This window comes from Lathyrus oleraceus, chromosome 3 (genome assembly GCF_024323335.1).
Source record: "Lathyrus oleraceus cultivar Zhongwan6 chromosome 3, CAAS_Psat_ZW6_1.0, whole genome shotgun sequence".
Lineage (NCBI taxonomy): Eukaryota > Viridiplantae > Streptophyta > Magnoliopsida > Fabales > Fabaceae > Lathyrus > Lathyrus oleraceus.
In genome coordinates this window covers 353,671,351-353,689,075 of record NC_066581.1, presented here as the reverse complement: position 1 = coordinate 353,689,075, position 17,725 = coordinate 353,671,351, and positions in this window count along the sequence as shown.

The window sequence follows — 17,725 nt, the reverse complement described above, 5'->3', positions numbered from 1 at the left end:
ATTCCGACACTCTATTTATTGCAAACATCTTTTATGCCAAAACACATACACACATAAAAAAGAGCTCCCTAAGAGTACTTAGGACACTTTGGGTGCTAACATCTTCCTTCTGTGTAACCAACCCCCTTACCTGTAATCTCTGGAATTTTATTAGTTTTGATTTGAAAACTTCTTATCTTTGGGTTTTCTTCGTACTTTTTCCTTTTCCTTTGGAAAAAGTGCGGTGACGACTCTGGTTTTATTGACGTTAAGTTTATCTATAGCTTAATGGTCATGAATTTATCGCTACAGAAATTAAGTGGCGACTCTGCTGGGGAGTAGTCCTCAGTGGGTTTAGCCTACTTTTTTATGTGTATATATTTGTGTATTTGATATTTGTATATTTGTTTGTATGATATAATCTTCTTGTTGTGCTTGGTGATCTCTGAGTGGCGAGATAAGTTCTAACCCGAACTTGAGTGCAATTAAGATAGGAGGATGGTATAGTCATGTTCGACTTGTGTGGAGTAGTCCTTAACAAGTTGGCTTGAGACCCATCTACTCAGTGGAGACCCTTTTGGAGCTATTGATGTCACACAAGTTATTTGTGGTTAGGCATTACTTTATCTGATTTGGGGTCCAAGAAACTGAGGACCTTAGAACATTTAACCCAACTTGGCCTATTTAGGACGTACTGTGGAGACTGTTTAGGTGTAGACTTGATAACAGTTGTTACGCGATACTACACTCAGACGAGTTTCTCTTGAGAATATTATGGGTTGATGAGTCAGTCATCCTAACTTGTAATATCCGATAGATAAAATTAAGACTCTGGGAACTTTTTAGAACATGATCTACATGTTTTATCCTTAGTATACTCCTTTGGGATGGTTCTTAACCTGACTCCATGCTCGTGACTCACAACAAACCCTTGATTCTTGGTTGATCCAATCAAGTCTTGTCAATATCAATGGAACTTGGGTGTCGATAAGGTGAAAACCATAATCCACCAAAATGGATGATTGATCTTGACAATGACTTGATTCATCCCTTGACCTTTGTTTGTTTGCCTTGTGTGTGATCTCGTATTTGTGATTGTTGCATTCATGCATACATGTGCATCATGACATTCATCACACGAAAAATAACTTCAAGGAACTGAGGTTTTATTTGCAAATATTTTCAGACCATGGATTGTGGACGAAGGAACACTAAGAAGTACAGTTTCAGATGTCCCGATTTGAAAGAGCTAAGGAAGCTATCATCCTTTGTATTAGATCCCTTGGATTTCAAGCAACGTCATGGGAAGCTTCTATCTGTGTTATCTACTGATGTGGTCGAAGGACTTTGAGTGTGTCGGTTCAGTTTTATGACCCTCTCTACCATTGCTTCACTTTTCCTGATTATCAGCCTATGCCTACGGTGGAGGAGTATGCCCATCTCTTGGGAATACCCGTCTCTAACAAGGTGCCTTTTAGTGGATTGGAGGAGATTCCCAGATCTCATCTTATAGATGAAGTTCTTCATCTAAAGAAGTCTGAGATTAAGGCTCATTAGATGAAGAAAGGAGGAATGTTTGGGTTGACTTCTGAGTTCCTTATAGAGAAAGCTACTGCTTTTGCTCAAGCCGGTAGTGTGGATGCTTTTAAAGCTATCTTTGTATTGCTGATCTATGGTTTGGATTTATTCCCTAACATTGACGGTTTTGTTGATGTTAACGCCATTAGAATCTTCTTGATTGGGAATCTCGTGCCTACTTTGTTGGGTGATGTATACTTCTCTTTGCATTTGAGGAATTCCAAAGATGGTGGAACTATTGTGTGATGTGTTCCTCTTTTGTACAAGTGGTTTATTTCGCACTTGCCTCATACGCCTGCTTTTGTGGAGAACAAACAATGTCTAGGGTGATCTCAGAGACTTATGTCCCTCACTAATGATGATATAGTTTGGTATGATTCTTCGTTAGGTAGCTTGGAGATTATTGATAGTTATGGTGAATTCTCTAATGTGCCTCTAATTGGTACACAAGGAGGAATCAACTACAACCCCGCTTTGCCTCCTCGTTGTCGCAATGCAAAAAACAACCGGCGGGAAAAGACACAGAGCCGCCACCGTGCGTTATTTATCCCAAAGGAGAGAAAGGAAACGCTCGAAGTAAACCTGAGAAAGGGGAAAGGAATGGTCTTACGACCAGAGATTGCAAGGTACGGGAGTCGGTTACGCAAGGGGAAGGTATTTGCACCCCTCACGCCCGCCGTACTCGACGGGATCCACGCTCAAAAGGATAGGAAAAGGTTGCTGATAAACTGCTCAAAGAATGCACACGCTGGAATAAACAGGCGAAAGAAAACAGAGGAAGCGGACTCGGTAGGATATCGCATCCTGGGCCTACGTAGTTTGTCAGAAACAAACATTAGAGTCAACGTAGTTCGGGGAAATGGGAAACGAGCTCGCTAGGATATCGCATCCTATGCCTACGTATCTCATCTGGAATGAGAATCAGAGCTACCGTAGTTTGGCTAACGCACGCCGAAACAAAACACAACACAGAGACGCTGAGACGTCAAAAGAAACTCAACAAGGAAACAGAATGCCAATAGCTGGACTTATATCCGACTCCACACAAAGGCAAACAAGGAAACGGAATGCCAATCGATGGGCTTACATCCGACTCCAAACAAGTAAACAAATAGTCACTAACCAGCGAACACCAAAGGTTCTCCAACTGACAAACTAAAAGGGAGTCTGGAACTCAGACCTAATAGCCGTCAAGCAAAACACACACGGAAAAAAGAAAAAGGATGCCCGGAGAGATCTCGCACGATCTCCTGCCTACGTACCTCATCTGGTATGAGGATCAGGGCGACGTAGTTCCCCTTAACAGGGGAGAAACTCTCTCCTAACCAGAGACCGGGGAATAACAAACTAAAAGGGAGACTGACTCGAGCCTAATAGTTGTCATGCAATCCACAATAGTCCTAGGTTGAGGTATCTAAACAGAACCTAACTCGCACAGGCAACAAGTCAAAATGAACAGCAAGGAAACAGGTATAAAAATCAAACACACAAGCAATCATCACACTCTATATGCAAACAAGCGGCTCATACAAGGCTAGGCTTTAGTCAAGGGGTCATATCAACCTCGACAAACAAGCCAACACTGGAAGGGTATGATGAAGCTCTTAACCACTGACATTGACCGTCAGGGTGAGCAGATGAAAGGTAATGAGGGTTGGACCTCATAGCTCTTAACCCGGGCCTGGGTGAGCTTGAATCAATGAAAACATGGGGATCCAGAAAGAGGGACCCTACTCCACTTGACTGACTCTATATACAAGGATCTTGGGTTAGGTTCAAGAGCATCAGCACGTAGTGCGAGCATAATGAACGACTCAACGAATAACAGGGGACTGGCTACTAGTCCCTTCTATCTGTCAATTGCCTCTTCGCTTAGGCGGACTTCACAAGTAACAACACAAATATAAACAAACACAGTCATTGCCTCTTAAGGAGGACTTCAGCCAAACGCCTGCCAAAAAAAGCGACAGGGCTTCCAGACTACATGGAGTTAGAAGGCTAAACTACCTCAGTGGTGTACTAACCACACTCCAAAGCAAAGCAAAGCAAGCTAAAAGCGGCTAATGTACCTGTACAAAAGCTAACCAGTCAGTATCGTATTCAGACAAATCAAACAGACAATCAACAGTGGTGCTTATTCATCATCTACACAAGGCAAGTCAAAATGTAAGCAACTCAAGTGAGTTCATCACCCATGGACCTACAACACAACAAAGATTAGTGTACAAAGTAATTTGCATCTCATGAAGTGAGATCACATCAACCTCTAGAGCCAGATGCTTGAACCTGAAATACAAAGCTCAAATGGTGAGTACAGACCACTAGTACAAAGACTAGGGTCAAAGGCAAAGCAAATAGTCAAAACAGAAGTTGACATTCCACATGAAGCACATTTAATAAAATAAGAACATGTCATAAAAAGGATCAAGGCTAATTCGTAAAGCAAAACCATCCAATGATCAAGATAAGGCAAAGGCACACAAGATGATCACAATTGGACATTCAAATGAGAAAAACCACATTAAAACAGAAATGAATCCAATGATCATGAAATTTTTTATGTGACATCAACATGTTAAACACAAGCATCATGCAAAAATTCAACTCCAGAAGAGACCATATGGTAAGCCAATGAAAATGCACAAATGCTACATCCAAATTGTGACACAAATTGTCGCACCAAATGTTCATGTGTCCCAAACAGTGATGGTAAGTGATAAAAACCTCAAATCAAAGCCAAAATATCACAACATGAGAGGGGATCAATCATGCAAAATTTCAAGCCAAATGGATTAAACATGAGCATTTCACAAGCAATTGGTCACAACATGTCACATTTGCATCATGTTCAAACAATCAAGCATATTTCAAATTCCAGCAATGTAAAAATCATGAAATTAACATCAACGAATAAAAGACATTCAAACAAACATGTGAGAAAAAATTTGAATCAAATTGAAGCATTTTACCATTTTTAGTGAATTTTTGAAGTTGAAGAAAATAAAAGGAAATGATATGAAAATCATGTAAAATGAAATGAAATGAAGAACAACATAATGCCATCAGCAAGATTCGAACCAAGGCCATGCAAGTCAACAGTGCGCTCAGAAAATCAATTGGAAAATTCAAGAATATACAAGCAGGGATCGAACTGGAGACTGTGAGGTCATAGGCGCGCTCAGCCAAAAACAATTGGAATAAAATGGAACCAAGCGAAGCCAGGTTCGAACTGAGGACCACAAGGTCCAAGGCGTTATCAAAACGCCGCGTTTCACTTCAATGAAGCCAAATGAAAAATAAAAACACAAAGCCATGAGGAATCGAACACGGGACCTGAAGGTGAAAGGCGCTCAAATAGTAAACCCTAACCATCTGAACCAGACGGCCGGAATAGTAATTCCGGTCGTCTTCTCCGGCCAACTCACGGCGGAGATGATGAACATTCAATATTTTTTTTCCAGAATCAAGCATTTTTTACATGGATCGAACCGTCTCGATACCAGGAGCACGGATCTAACATCAATTCAGGCTAAAACTCCATGAACAAGGCAAATCGAACAAAAACATAATGCACAACAAAATTTCAACTCAACATATCTCATTCAATACTTCACCAAATTAAAATCTATTGATATCAGCATCATCAGTGAGTCAAGGCCTATCTAATCATGGCAATAAAATGGCAAATTATGAGATTCAAAATCCAACCTCTTTGAAGAACAGTGAATTGATTTCTTGGATTCAAGCTCCAACAATGTCCAGATCCACTCCTAAGCTTGTGTATGGAAGCTTTATGCATGAATTGATGCTTAAATCCACTTGAATGCAGCTCAAACTTCAAGTTCCATGTTCATCTTCAAGCTTGGTGTGTGCATGATTCTTGGCCAATTTCTTCAATCCACAGCTTGATCCCTACTAAATGATGATCAATGAACACGAATATGCAATAAAATTGAGGTGTTATGTGAAGAATTTTCAAATTTGGAATGAGAGAATTTTTGGAGGGAAAACCAATTTCTAGATCTAGAATGTGTAAAACTGATCAAAACAGTTAGAATTAAGCTTTTATATACTGTGTTAATTACCATGCTAATCGCAATTAGGCTTGGCTAATGAAAAGTTAATGAGAAATGAGGTGTATGACCAAAAATGCAAATGTGAGGGTGCATGGCTCATTCCCACGTGAACAGTAGCATGTGAGGGTTCAAAGTCACTTTAAAACATCTCATGAGCAAGATAGAATTGGAATTTTGCATGTATGATGCACCAAATTTGAATTAGGCATTTTCCCTCCAAAATACTCATGCATGGACAAATGATCATGTGATTTAATTTCATGCAATGCAATGATGGATTTGGAAAATATTAGTCATGATAAGCATTTTGCAAAAAGAGTGGTTCAAATTGGAGTTTTGGATCAAAAGTTATGGCACTTTGGAGTTCCAAGCACACTTTGCAGTCATTGGCTCATAACTTCTCAACCATTCATCAGATGCTCATGATCTTGGACTTTTTGGAAATGGGAGAGAAAGAAATTCAACTTTCATGTTGACCAAAATTTCATTTGAAGCTTATTTGATGTTGGAAAGTCAAGTTGAATGTGGTCCCAAAACTTGCCATTTTTGGAAACTTTGAATTACAGGTCACTTTCCATTTTTGGAAACTTTTGATTTGACTTCAAATTCTTCAAGGTAGATATTTGACATGATGAATAGGCCTCTCTTGGACATGAATGAAGTGTCTCAAACCATTTCTCCACCTCATAGCCCTCAGTTGACTGCACAGTTGACTTGTATGGGCCTTAGATGACCTGAAAATGTACTGATGACTTTGAGCCTCCAACACTTAAGAAAATGGCTCAGAAATGAAACCCTAGCCCATGTAAGCTCCTTATGACACTCATGTGATCTCCATCTCAATAGAATGCCTCATCTCCTGGATAAACCCTGGCTAGAAGAATACCATTGATTAGGGTTGACCAGAGGTCAAAACCCTAATCCAAAGGAACCTGAGCATGAATAATGAACCCCTTGAGGATGACATAACCATGATGATGGTGACATATCCTTGCCAACAAGATAATACTCAAACTTTGAAGGATCAGGAAACCCTTATACACTGCCAACCCCTCAGATGGTTGATCATCAATTCAATAAGACCCTCAGGCTTGAATCTCTTAACCTCTCTATCTTCTGAAAAAGACTTTGGAGGATGACCTTCTTATTTCTATATGATATGCAAAGATGCAAATGCCTAATGTCCTAAAACATGAAATTCAATATGCTAAACTAGTCCCAAGAAGAGGAGGGCAAATTTTGAGACGTTACACTCGTCAACTTGGGTTCCCCTTGAAAGACAAACCTAATAACACTCAGTTAGAAGATCTTTTCTATCAAGAGAGTAAATATCCCTTACATTTGAAGCAAAAGATGATTCACGTTTGGCATAATGTGCATAGGAAAGGAAGATCTGAGCTTAGTCCATGCAACTGTGTAGCTTTGGAAGCTTACACTCTTTGGGTGAAGAAGAGAGCTTTGGAATTGAAGATGCCTTATGCTTGTGAGAGACCTATGTCTATGGTTGTGGTTGAGCCATCAACTCTCCCTAACCAAGATGTAGAGGAGTTGGAAGACGCACTCGCTAAGATTTAGCAAGAGAAGGATATGTGGGAAGAGCGGTGTCATGCTTTAAACCGAAAGCATGAGGAGTTACAGGTTGAGTCAAAGGATAATGATACGCTTATTGAACTTCTTGAAGACCGAGCAGTGAAGAGACAGAGAGAGCCAGAGGGTCCATCTTCCTCTAGTATACCTCATCCTTCTGGTGCTTGGAAGAAGATTGTTGATCAACTTGTCCTCGAGAAGGCTCAGATGAAGACTTCTTTTGAGTCCGAGATTCGACGCATCTGAAGGAAGTACACGCCTGCAGCCAGATCATCTGACACCGTTGTTAGGGGATCCTTAGGATGATTAGTCTCTTTTTCTCTTGTATTTGTATTTTGGTTTCTAAAATTGTACACCGTGTAATCCTTCCAAATTATATAAATAAAAGAAATTTTTACGGTCAATTAAATTATTACAATTATTATTATATATTTGCAAATAAAATAGTATGTTCCTTGAAAATAAAAACAATCAAAGCATTGCATTTCATGCATCATTTGTATAACAGGTTTTTCTTCCGCCAGATGTCTTATTGGTTATTCTTCTGTGCTTCAGCCAAGCTAACTCATCGATACAATACTCGCGCCAATCAACCGAGAATCATGGAACATTTGGAACAAGAGAACCGAGAGTTGAAGAATAAGATTGCTCATTTGACTGCCATGATGGAGTCAGTTCTAGCTGCTCAGAGTCAATCTTCTCCAACGCCTACAACTCCTCCTCCTCAGAGGACTGTCATTTCAGAGGTTGCTACTTCAACCGTGCCTGCCACTCAGTTTGCTCCACCTATGCCTGCCGGATTCCCGTGGGGAATGCCGCCGAACTTTGTGCCCGAAGGTTTTGTGCCTACTTTTGTTTCCATGCCGGCATCTAGCCCGGTCATGTCTGTGCCGCCTCTAGTTGTTCACACTCTGCCTCGTGTTGAGGACACCATCTATCATTCTGATTCATCCGAGGGTCCGAATGTTTATGAGAAGATGGATGAGATGAAAGACCAATTTCTTGAGCTGCAAAAGGAGTTAAAGACTTTGAGAGGAAAAAGGTCTCTTTTGACCCTATTCCTATGTCATATGCTGAGTTATATCCATCCTTGGTTCTCAAGAACCTTCTTCAACCAAGAAATCCGCCGCAAATTCCAGAACCATTTCCATGGTGATATAAGCCAAAACTCCGTTGTGCCTTTCATCAAGGGGCTCCTGTCCATGATATCGAGAATTGCTACCCATTGAAATACGAGGTCCAAAAGCTAGTGAAGAGTGGGATGATGTCCTTTGAGGACCTTGCGCCGAATGTTAAAGCAAACCCATTGCCTGCTCATGGTAATTCCTTTGTCAATATGGTAGATGGTTGTCCAGGAAGTTTCCGAGTTTTTGATGTGCGACGTATTCGTCGGTCCTTGGTAGAGATGCATAAGACACTGTGTACTATTAGTGATTATGAACATGACCATGCCGGTTATGCGATTTGCAGTGTGAACCCCCATGGGTGTTCAATCGTCAAGAGAGATATCCAAAAGTTGATGGATGAGAATGTAATCCAGATTCATTAGTCGAGGGATATAGATGATGTCAAGGTGATAGTGCCAATATTTAAGACCCCTGAACGGGTGGTAATTCAGTTCGACAGCAACAACAATAACATCATCAATAGATCGGTATCGTCATTGGTAATACGGTTAGTGGACCCTGTCCTGTATGCATCCAATAAAGTTGTTTCCTATCAGTATAATGCAACAATGGTGGAAAATGGTCAAGAGGTCCCGTTGTCTACGACTAATTCTGTTGTAAATATTGCTGACATAGCGAAGGTGACCCGTAATGGTCGTGTTTTTAGTCTTGTTTTCCCAAAAGAGGTATAAGGTGTTGGTAGGAAGGTTGAGGTACCTGTAGCAAATCCGGTTAGTACTCAAAAGTGTCAGTTTGGTGAATCCAGCAGTTTGAAGCCTAACGATGATGATGAGGTGCTTCGTTTGATAAAGAAGAGTGAATTCAATGTGGTGGAGCAGTTGCTCCAAACTCCTTCCAAAAATTGTGTGTTGTCTCTGCTCATGAATTCTGAAGCGCACAGAGAAGCATTGCAAAAAGTGTTGGATCAAGCTTATGTAGAACATGATGTAACAATGGATCAGTTTGACTACATCGTGGATAACATCACTTCTTGCAACAACTTGATCTTTTGTGATGAAGAACTCCCCGAGGAGGGTAGGAATCACAACCTAGTATTGCACATATCAATGAATTGTAAGGAGGATGCATTTTCTAATGTATTGGTTGATACCGGCTCTTCGTTGAATGTACTCCCCAAATCAACTCTATCAAAATTATCCTACCAAGGAGCTCCGATGAGATACAGTGGCGTGATCGTCAAAGCTTTTGATGGTTCTCGCAAGACTATTATTGGTGAGGTAGACCTTCCAGTAAAGATAGATCCGAGTGATTTCCAAATTACTTTCTAGGTAATGGATATCCACCCGACCTATAGCTGCTTGTTAGGAAGGCCATGGATACATGAGGCAGGAGCTGTGACGTCCACTCTGCATCAGAAATTGAAATTTGTGAAGAATGGTAAGCTCGTCATTATGGGCGGGGAGAAAGCTCTGTTGGTAAGTCACCTGTCGTCTTTCTCATATATGGAAGCTAAGGATGAGATTGGAACTCCGTTCCAAGCTCTATCTATTGATGAAGAAAAGAAAACTGGGGCACCTATGTCCTCTTTTAAAGACGCACAGAAAATTGTTGAAGATGGTACTTCCGATCAATGGGGCTGGGTAGTAGAGGTCGCCAAAAATAAGAACCGAGCCGGTTTGGGTTTCCAGCAAGGGTCGTCTGCGGCTAAAGTTGAAGATGTGCAACCTAGTTTCCATAGCGGAGGGTTCATCCATGGTAATGAACAACACTCAGCTGTTATAATCGAGGGTGATGAAGATGAAGACTGCACCAATTTTATGACGCATGGAAAAGCCTGCAACAATTGGATCGCTGTCAATGTTCCTATTATTATTCATCGCTCTAAGTAATTACTTTTATTATTTTTGAAAATCCTTCTCCTATGCCTAAGGGAGAAGTGAACATTATTGGGCATATTTCAATTTGATCATCAATAAAATGCAATTCTCTTCATCCACATCTATGATGTTTTATTTTTACTTTTCTGAAAAAATGGTAATCACATAAAACATGATTAAATAAACAATAATTGTCCATCTGCATAATATTTGGTCACAATTCACTTCTCTAAAATCAAAATATCAAATCATTATGCAGGTTGGTTTCTAAACCCATTGAATACAATGATCATACTCCTTCTCCAAACTTTGAATTCCTTGTGTTTGAGGCAGATGAAGAAAATGATGAAGAAATATCTGATGAATTGTCTCGTCTACTTGAGCACGAGGAAAAAGCCATCCATCCGTTCGAAGAGCAGATTGAGTTAGTCAACTTGGGTTCCGAGGATGATGTGAAGGAAGTCAAGATTGGGTCTCAACTGTGTCCAGAGGTTAAGAAGGGGTTGATTGATCTTCTTCGAGAGTATTCAGATGTGTTTTCCTGGTCCTATCAAGACATGCCTGGTTTGGATTCTGAGATTCTGGAGCATAGATTGCCATTGAAGCCAGAATACCCGCCAGTTTAGCAGAAGTTGAGAAGGACTCATCCTGATATGGCGGTGAAGATCAAAGAAGAAGTGCAGAAGCAGATTGATGCGGGTTTCCTTGTTACTACTAAGTATCCGTAATGGGTGGCCAATATTGTGCCTGTTCCAAAGAAGGATGGAAAAGTCCGCATGTGCGTTGATTATAGAGATTTGAACAAAGCTAGTCTGAAAGATGATTTTCCTCTGCAACACATTAATATGTTGGTAGATAATACAGATAAATTCAAAGTCTTTTCATTTATGGACGAATTTTCCGGTTATAACCAGATCAAGATGGCACCCGAGGATATGGAGAAGACCACATTCATTACACCTTAGGGAACATTCTGTTATAGAGTGATGCCTTTCGGTTTAAAGAATGTTGGGGCAACGTACAAAAGAGCAATGACCACTCTTTTTCATGATATGATGCATAAAGAGATCGAAGTATATGTTGATGATATGATTGTTAAATCCAGTGATGAAGAAGAACATGTCGAGCATTTGTTGAAGTTATTCCAGCGTTTGAGGAAGTATAAACTCCGCTTGAATCCCAATAAGTGTACTTTTGGTGTTCGTTTTGGTAAGTTGTTGGGCTTTATTGTCAGCGAGAAGGGCATTGAAGTTGATCCTGCCAAGGTCAAAGTAATACAAGAGATGCCTGCACCCAAAACTGAGAAGCAAGTCAGAGGTTTTCTCGGTCGCTTGAATTATATCTCCATATTCATTTCGCACATGATTGCCACATGTGCGCCTATATTTAAGCTTCTTGGGAAAGACCAGTCTTGTGATTGGACCGAAGACTGCCAAAAATCTTTTGACAGTATCAAAGAGTATCTGCTTAGCCTCCGATTCTGTCTCCGCCTATTGAAGGTAGATCATTGATCATGTATCTGATTGTGCTTGAGGAGAGTATAGGTTGCGTTCTAGGTCAGCAAGATGAAGTTGGAAAGAAAGAATATGATATTTACTACCTCAGTAAGAAATTCACCGACTGTGAGACTCGGTATTCTATGCTTGAGAAAACTTGTTACGCATTGACTTGGGCTGCTAAGCGTCTGCGTCAGTATATGTTGAATCATACTACTTGGTTGATATCCAAAATGGATCCAATCAAATATATTTTTGAGAAGTCTACTTTAACTAGGAGGATTGCCCGTTGGCAGATGTTATTATCTGAGTATGATATTAAATATCAATCTTAAAAAGCTATTAAAGGTGGTGTCTTGGCTGACCATTTGGCTCACCAACCAATTGAAGATTATCAGTCAGTACAATGTGATTTTCCTAATGAAGAGATCTTGTACTTGAAGATGAAATATTTTGATGAACCATTGCTTGAAGAAGGGCCAGAGCCTGGTTTCTGTTGGGGCATGGTATTTGATGGAGATGTTAATCAGTATGGCAATGGAATTGGGGCAATGATTATTACTCCTCAAGGCACTTATTTTCCGTTTACAGCTAGATTAACTTTCAAGTGTACAAACAACATGGCTAAGTATGAAGCTTGCATTATGGGGCTTGAAGAGGCCATTGATCTCATAATCAAGTATTTGGATGTCTATGGAGATTCAGGCTTGGTTGTGAATCAGATCAAAGGTGAATGGGAGATGAATCAACCCAGTTTGATACCATATATAGATTATGCGAGGAGGATTTCAACTTTCTTTACAAAAGTTGAGTTTCATCATATCCCTCGAGATGAAAACCGGATGGCAGATGCTCTTGCAACGTTGGCTTCAATGATTGTAGTGAAGTTTTGGAATGAAGTTCCCAATATTACTATGATGCATCTTGATAGGCCAACATATATATTGGTTGTTGAAGAGATCAAAGATGAGTTGTTGTGGTATTTTGATATCAAATGTTTTCTCCAAAGTCAGATTTACCCATTTGGGGCATCTCTGAAGGATAATAAGACTTTGAGGAGATTAGCTAGCAACTTCTACCTGAATGATGATGTGCTTTATAAGAGAAACTTCGATATGGTTCTGCTCAAATGCGTGGATAGACACGAAGCAGACCTGTTGATGACTGAAGTACATGAAGGTTCCTTTGGTACTCATTCTAATGGACATGATATGGCAAAGAAGATATTAAGAGCGAGTTACTATTGGCTGACAATGGAATATGACTGTTGCAAGTTTATGAATAAATGCCACAAGTGTCAAATCTATGCAGATAAGATTCATGTTCCTCTGACATTATTGAATGTCATTTCCTTTCCATGGCCCTTATCCATGTGGGGAATTGATCTGATTGGCATGATTGAGCCCAAAGCTTCGAACGAAAATCGTTTCATTCTGGTGGATATTAACTACTTCACAAAGTGGGTTGAAGCGGCATCGTATGCGAATGTAACCAAGCAAGTTGTTGTGAGGTTTATCAAGAATCAGATTATATGTCGATATGGTATGATAAGTAAGATCATTATTGATAATTGATCTAACTTGAATAATAATATGGTGGAAGCTCTTTGTAAAGACTTCAAGATTTCACATCATAATTCTTCTCCCTACAGACCTAAGATGAATGGGGTTGTTGAAGCTGCAAACAAGAACATCAAGAAGATCATCCAGAAGATGGTTGTAACGTACAAAGATTGGCATGAGATGCTCTCATTTTCTTTGCATGGGTACCGTACATCCATCCTCACTTCAACAAGGGAAACCCCTTTCTCACTTGTTTATGGTATGGAAGTTGTGCTCTCGGTAGAGGTTGAGATCCCATCATTGTATGTGCTGATGGAAGCCAAGTTAACTGAAGCTGAATGGTGTCAGACCAAGTATGACCAGCTGAATTTGATTGAAGAGAAGAGGTTGACTGCCATGTGTCATGGTCAATTATACCAGTAGAGAATGAAGAAAGCTTTTGATAAGAAGGTTAGACCTCGTGTATTCAGAGAAGGTGACCTTGTGCTCAAGAAGATCTTATCTTTCAAACCAGATTCTAGGGGCAAATGGACTCCTAATTATGAAGGCCCATATGTTGTTAAGAGAGCCTTTTTAGGCGGTGCTTTGTTTCTTATAACTATGGATGGTGAAGATTTCATGCGTCCTGTGAACGCTGATGTAGTCAAAAAATACTTCGCCTAAAAAGAAAAGAACAACTCGCTAAGTTGAAAACCCGAAAGGGCGGCTTAGGAAAAAATGAGCGTCTCGATGGATTGAAAACCCGAAAGGGCGGTCCAGGCAAAAGTTAGAGACATAAAACAGAAGAATTATCCCGATAAATTGAGTACCCCACCTTGGGGAAATTTGTGCAAAAATTAGGGATTATGGCAAGTAACTGCATCCTGTTGATCTTCAGTCTTGAAGACTTTCTTGAGCACAACCTTTGGTTCTGATTCGTCTTCAACCGAAGCCAAGAGCACAGTGGATATTGAAAGCGGTAGAAGGATTAGTGATCATTGTATTCAATGTAGACCTTTTCCATATAAAATACCATTTTTCAACTTTTGTAAAGATCGATGGAGTCTTGTCATTTATAGACTACCATCCTATTAAATAAAGTTGAGCTTTTTATCCAATTGTTTCTACTCTTATTTATTCAGCTAAATAGAATTAAAGTTTATTGTGATCATTTTGAAATTAAAGTTTTAAAATAATAAAAGCAATTACTTTTTAAAGAGAAATCAATTTCATTTAAGGGATGTCCACAGCAGTCCGAGAACAAGTAAGCCCTAAAATGCGAAGCATTGTTGGTGTTATCCCCGAGCAGTTTGTGTGATCTCTGTTTCTTCCCCATCAGCATTTCAGCATCTCCAGTCGAGTTTTGTTGGTTTCCCCAGCTGAGTTCGTAATTGCCTCCCTCGAGTTGTAGGTGCATTATCGCAGCAGGTTGCATAGATTCAGCAATTTTTGTTTCCCCTCAAGTCGCCAACAGAGTTGTCCCTGACCCCTGTTAGCCCTGATTCTTGAGCAGTATTTTCGATCCTCTGTAAGGTTGTCTCCCATTTGATATGGTGTTGACCTAAAATCCCCCGCAGAGTTGATGGTGCATATTTTCGGAAAACCTTTTCCTTTTCCCTAGTCAGGGTTGAGCCTTTGAGGTGGATGATTCTTGTTCATTCCCTTGCAACTTTTTCTCTCCGGTAGATGCTTCCCTCTTGTGAGGATTGGTTGAGTGTTGTATTGGTGACACAGACCAGTGACATTTATATCCTTTGTGATCATTATGTCAGCATAATCATCATATATACATATACATATACATATACATTCATAGATTTCATTATTGCACCGTTAATACACTTTGTGATTCACTATTTCTCTGATCCTCTGCTACGGTGGTATCTTTTTCCCCCATGCAGATTTGTGTATGTCTGTCCTCTTTCAATTATAGAGTGTCAACCCCCTTAAGCAAAAAGAATTTAATCTTTCTCATTCCCCACTGAGTTATTTCCTCGTGGATGATCATTATTTTAGCTTCCTCCCCAATTGATTATCTGGATGGAATCACTCCCCCTGAGTTATATCCTCATTGGGCTGAGTCTTTGATTGTCCGTTTCTTTCTAGATCTTACCTAGATAGACACTTTTGGTCCCCTTGAGAGTCTATTACCCAGTAATTGGTAATATTCTTCTCAATTTGCAAGTATTTCACTTCTGCCCCAATACCCGGCAAAAGTAACCTTTTTCTCCCCAGCGGATTCATTTTCACGACTCCCAGGAAGTTTATCCTTGATATGTTCATCTTAACCGATGACAGATATTCTTTCCCTTTTGAGTCTATCCTTGATATGTTCATCTTGACCGATGACGGGTATTCTCGTTTTGGTATTCTGCCAAATAAAAAGGTAGCTGTAATCCCTATTTTGTTCCCCAGAAGGTTAATCCTTGATATGTTCATCCTAACTGATGACGAATTTCCTCTTCTTTGCGGTCTTCTGCTTAGTAACTGGTAGTTGTAAATCCTACCTCCCCTTTTGCAGAGTCTATCCTTGATATGTTCATCCTAACCAGTGACGGGTATTCTCTTTCCGGTATTCTATCCAGTAACTAGTAGATGTAATTCCTATTTCTCCCCTCGGAGTCTATCCTTGATATGTTCATCTTAACCGATGACAGATATTCTCTTTCCGGTATTCTATTCAATAGCCGATAGATATAATTCATACTTTTTCAGGAAGTTTATCCTTGATATGTTTACCCTAACCGATAGCGGATATTCTTCCTAATGTACCCAGATGAGTCTATCCTTGATATGTTCATCTTAACCGATGATGACTATTCTTCCCTTTGAGTCTATCCTTGATATGTTCACCTTAACCGGTGAGAAATATTCTCTTTCTTTATGGTATTCTTCCCAGTACTGGTAGTTGTAAATCCTATTTTTGATTTGGTTCTTTCCTCAGCAAGTCATCCTTGATATGTTTACCCTAACCGATAACAGATATCCTCTCTGACAGATTATGTTATCTCCTTACCCAGTAACCGGTAATGGATAATATACTTTTATTACTCCTGTGTTAAAGATCATTTCTTCCTCAGTTGAGTTTGAGTGCGTATTTCCTCAGTGAGATCTCCTTTTCCTGTTTGGTTCGAGTATTTCAGCTTTGCTCTGATCTACCCGTTTCCCCTGCAAATGTTCCTTTTATTCCCCGGCTGAGTCTTTCCATTGAATCCCTCGAGTCCCCCAGCAGTTTTAAAGTCATAGTCTGGCCTACGCACATCCCTTTTATCCCCCCAGAGTCTCTGCCTCCCAGTGAGTTTTCCTTATGGAACGTATTATACTCCTGCGGACTTTCAGTCTCTCCGGATTATTTTCCTTTGTGGCAACGTTTTCCCCACAGAGATATTTTTAACATTCATATCATATGCATCAGGAGGTCCCTTGGGGACCAAAATTTGTTTCTATATGTTATTATTTAAGTCCATTCTACCGAGTCGATGCGAAGATTTAACCTTCATCTCCTCAGCTAGAACGTCCTTAAATAGGGGAAGTTGTAAGACCCCAAATTTGACCCTAAGATCCCTCATGTCATCTCATCATATGCATTGACATTGGGATCACACCTTGGCATCCTCCTTACCCCTTATTCATTAAGTTTGCATTGGGAGAGATCACCAAGCATAATTTGATTGTATCATACATTGTTTTTATCATTCTACTAACCAAAAAACCAAAAATATGTCATTGTATAGTTTAACTCTTTTGTAGGTAGTGTGTATGCTCACCTTTGATCTATCAAGCTCAAATCTAGGGTTTAAAACCCTTAATGCAAGGAGCTCAATCAAGAAAAGGTTTACTTTGTCTCTAAGTATCATATATGGATCCTCATGATCTTCACATGTTATTTTGATCAAGAAATCATCAAGAGTTTGGAGTGGGTTTGCCTTGGAAACCCTAATTCATCTAGGTATCTTATGTGACTTCTTCAACAAGTTTCTTCACCAATTGATCAAATATTTCAAGGGATACTTAAAATTACATCATATTATACATATATAATCCTCTATGAGTCCCAAAAGTCAAGATAATATCAAGCTAGCAAGTTGGTTCATGGTGGTTGACCAGAAAAAGTCAACTGGTCCAAACTGGGGTTCCCTAGACCCTATCTCCTACAATTTTTGTCATATGAAAATAATTCTAAGATAAACTTTACTCTAAATGACATTCCAAACAACTTTTATGTTGAGGTAAAGAGATATTTTTTCTTGGAAAGTCATTTTTTATAGTGAAAGATTATATGTCATTTTGTCTAAACCCTAGTTTGGAGGTTAACTTCCCAAGACTATAACTTGCTCAATTTTTATGAATGAAATCCATTCAAATTGTATGATCAAATTCAAGATATATACTTCAACTTTTATGTTTGGAGTAAGTTCAAATCCAACTTTAAAATGCATGTGCCAAGAGGAAACATTATAGGTC